Source organism: Vicia villosa, unplaced genomic scaffold, assembly GCF_029867415.1.
Source record: "Vicia villosa cultivar HV-30 ecotype Madison, WI unplaced genomic scaffold, Vvil1.0 ctg.000790F_1_1, whole genome shotgun sequence".
Taxonomy (NCBI): Eukaryota; Viridiplantae; Streptophyta; class Magnoliopsida; order Fabales; family Fabaceae; genus Vicia; species Vicia villosa.
In genome coordinates, this window is record NW_026705350.1 from 238,098 (window position 1) to 242,351 (window position 4,254).

The following is a 4,254-nucleotide window of genomic DNA, read 5'->3' on the forward strand; positions in this document are numbered from 1 at the left end:
TGAGGTGCCTTTATGACTCTTCTCGACCTATCTCTCGACAATAGGTAGTCATCGTCAGTTTCCTCAACTTCCTCAGCATCTTCTGCTTCTTCTTCGACTTCATCAGGGATATGCAATTCAGCATCAACATGCTCCACCTCAACAGGAATCTCTACCGGTTCCAGCTCTTCGTCAGATGTTTCTGTACTTCGACCAACATCATCAGTTTTCTTAAAAGCCATTTCAGCTTCATTGAAAACAACATCTCGACTGGTGATACACCTCCTGTGACCTGGCTCTAGGCACCATAGCCTATAAGCTTTGACTCCTTCTGGGTATCCCATGAACATGCATTTCAGAGCTCTAGGTTCGACCTTGTCTTGCCTAATGTGAGCATAGGCTACGCAGCCAAATACTCTCAGTTTGTCGAGATCTGGTGGATGTCCCGACCAAACTTCTTCAGGTGTCTTCATATCCAACGCTGTCGAAGGACATCTGTTTATCAGATATGTTGCTGTCGAAACAGCCTCAGCCCAGAACACCTTCGTTAACCCCACACTAGTCAACATGCATCTGACTCTCTCCAAAATAGTTCGATTAAACCTTTCAGCCAAACCATTTTGTTGTGGAGTACCTGCAGTAGTTCTATGCCTTTCAATACCAGAGGCAACACAAAAACTGTCAAATGCCTCATTGCAAAATTCAAGGCCATTGTCGGTTCTCAACCTCTTGACCTTTCTGCCAGTCTGATTTTCAACCAGAGTCTTCCAACTTTTGAAATTCTCAAAAGTTTCATCCTTAGTCTTCTGGATGAATACCCATAATTTTCTGGAATAATCATCTACTATGGATAGCAAATACCTTGCTCCTGAATGTGATGGACACCTTGCAGGCCCCCAAAGATCAGCATGGATGTAATCAAGGGATCCATGTGTTCTTTGTTTGCCTTTGTTGAACTTCACTCTGCAAGATTTTCCAAGTACACAGGGTTCAAAAAACTTCAGCTTTTCGACTTTGTCTCCACCAAGCAGATTTTGTTTCCCTAATTCGACCAAACCCCTTTCACTGACATGGCCCAATCTCATGTGCCAGATTTCTGTTTTCGACAAAGGTTTCGTGGATGCAACATTTGTCGAACCACTTACAACTTCAGCCTCAAGGGTATACAAGCCTTGTTTCTTCACGCCTCTCAAGACTTCCTTCGAACCCTTCATGACTTTTAGGATACTTTTCTCTCCTTGGAAAACACATCCTTTCTTGTCGAATTCACCAAGAGAAAGCAGATTTCTCTTCAAATCAGGAACATACCTGACTTCAGTCAACAACCTTATTGACTCATCATGGAGCTTGAATCTCACAGATCCAACACCTGCAATCTTGCAAGCCTTGTTGTTTCCCAGCAATACTGATCCACCATCTTGATCACATAATTCCTCGAACAAGTCTTTGTTTGGAGTCATGTGCCAAGTGCAACCTGAATCCATAATCCACTCCTTCTTAGAGTCACTGCTTGAAACCACAAGAACATCAGATGATTCGAAATCATCTTGAACAATGGCAGCGTTGCCATTATCCTTATCTCCATGATATTTAAGGCGTTCAGGGCACACCTTTCTTGTGTGACCCTCCTTCTTACAATGGTAGCATCGAATGTCAGATGCTTCGCCACTGTAAGACTTCGACTGGCTTTTGCCTTTCTTCTTGTCGAACTTACCATCCTTTCGTAAGAGTTTTCCTTTAACGGCCAAACCTTCGCCAACCGTCGAAGGTTTATGCTCCTTTCGTTCATTCAAGTCCTTAGAGTACAAGGCTGATTGAACTTCTTCAAACGTCAAGGACTCCCTTCCATACAAGAGAGTTTCTTTGAAGTGAGCATGTGATCGAGGCAAAGAACACAATAGTAACAACGCTTGATCTTCATCATCGATCTTCACATCAATATTTTCAAGATCAAGAATCAGCTTGTTGAACATATCCAACTGCTCAGCCAATACTTTGTCTTCAATCATCTTGAATGAATACAAAGCTTGCTTCAGGTAGAGTCGATTTACCAGCGATTTGGTCATATACAAACTTTCAAGTTTCACCCATAACCCTGATGCCGTCGTCTCCTTTGATACCTGCCGGAGAACCTTATCACCAAGGCTCAACAAAATTGCGCTGTGTGCTTTCTCGATCATATTTGTCTTATCCGCTGCCGTCAATTCTGCATTCATGGCTGCCTCTCCCTTCAACGCTTCCAAACAACCCTGCTGAACCAGTAGGGCTTTCATCTTCAAGCGCCACAGACCGAAATCATTCACTCCGGTGAACTTTTCAATCTCATACTTTGTTGAAGGCATCTTCTCCACGCCCACCGCACCAATTTGTTGTGAATTCAATACCAAGAACAAAATATAATGCAAGGCAAGAATAAAGGACAAGTAAGAAGAGGGACACAATAATTGGTTATAACTGCTATTCTTTCACTTTCTCTTAAAACAAGATTACAAGTTTACAAGAATAACAAATAACTTATCTCACCCTAAATTAGGATTTGCAGCTTAGCAATGATGAGAGACTAATATGCTATTTATAATAAAACCTAACATACTAACTAATGGGCTTTTTCCACAAGGCCCATTACACAAGCCAACTTAATAAACAAGCTAACTTAACAAATTAGGGTTTAAACACTAAAACCTAATTTAACATGCTAACAACCCTAGCATCTTCGACACACAAGCATGTGAACAACCTTCGACTTCATGCTTAACCTTGTCGAACCAAGAAGCTACCCTTCGGCCATACTAGAGTTCGATCCAATATCTCACACGGTGGTTTTTGGGCTCGCAGTAATAGTAAATATTGGCAGATATTGTTGGTTTTTCTGCTATAATAGCGCAGCAATGTGGGGCGGTATTTTCCTTTGTCAATTTACACTTTGCAACATTCCAACTACATATGGATGAATTTGAATCTTAGGGCTTTGAGTCTCTAGGAGTTTACTGCAAATTTAAAATCTTGATACACATCCCCAGTAATGGTATATCATCCCGCAATATATCCATGGTAATGGTTAATTATCTCAATATACATCCTCTGGTAATGGCTGTTCATCTTATTATTCAACTGTTAAATGATTCTCATATCAATAAAACCCAAATTCCATACCAGTATAAATTTTAGTTTTGCAAAGTAATGATGCAAAATTGTGCCTTTGGCATAGTTTTTGAGCAAGTAAAGGAGACTGACAACTTATGTTCTTTTCATACAATGGTCAAAATATGTTGGGAGTATTTCATTCTCTTCCTTTTTTGCTTAAATTATTAGTTAGCCTACATTTGATGCTACCATATCAGCTGTTGAGAAGATGTTATGGTTTTCTTAATTTGGGCTGAAATACATCAGTTTTTCTGCAACTATTGCTGGTGGTGATGCATCTCATGATAAGAGCTGTGTGATTTAAAGGTGAGCATGGCTAATTAATCTTAGAGCCTATCTGTCGTGCCATTTAGGATTATCGTCTTGGTCTTTTATTTTGGTCGTATTTTATTGGGTCTGAAGTGAGACTGAAAGATATCATGTTGTGTTATTTTCAGTTGAGCTAATTACCAGGATGTTTTTTTTCTAACTATTCTTCCTGTTTCGAGTTTCTTATGATTTAGGTTCGACTGGTTACTGATACTGAGTCAAATAAGCCCAAGGGTTATTTATGCATTCATTGAATACCTGCACACAAGAGACACTAAAGGTTGATAATGGTTTTAGTAAGATTTATCTGGTTATTACTTTATTTATGTTAAATTTTTCCGATAATCATGCAGCTGCTTTATAAGCAAGCTGATGGTAGGAAAATTGAGAGTAGAAGGGTTGTGGGCTAGGTACTACTAGAGTAGGGGGCGAAGAAGTTGCTACATTCGTGGAGGTAAATAATCTTTTATAGAATTTCATTCTCGTTTGCATCGACACTTCAAATTGAAGGTGTATTTGGTGTCCGACACGACAGTGTTTACATTCAATTTATTTATTTCCTCAAATTATTACTACTTTATGACGTGTCGATGTTGTGTTTGTGTTTCATAGATTTCATTCATTTCTGATTTTAAACTTGAAGTAGAATTACAACTAAATTTGAAAACTGAAAACATCAACTATTATGACCTTATTCAATGATGTGTATATTTAGTGTTGCAATTGACCAAGAATTTGCACTAATTAAATCCTCACCTGGGTGGTGGACCAGGCAATTGTATGGTTTTTCGCAGTTTGGAATTCATTCACCATTTCTAAAGT

At 39.4% G+C, this 4,254-nt stretch overlaps 1 long non-coding RNA gene across 1 annotated transcript; it reads left to right on the forward strand.

The window, feature by feature from the left end:
- The first annotated feature begins 2,824 nt into the window (after positions 1–2,824).
- LOC131631187 (uncharacterized) lies at positions 2,825–3,887 on the forward strand. The gene is made up of 3 exons (XR_009292628.1): positions 2,825–3,429; positions 3,627–3,712; positions 3,786–3,887. It is a non-coding gene; the product is annotated as an uncharacterized LOC131631187 (long non-coding RNA).
- The last annotated feature ends 367 nt before the right edge of the window (positions 3,888–4,254 follow it).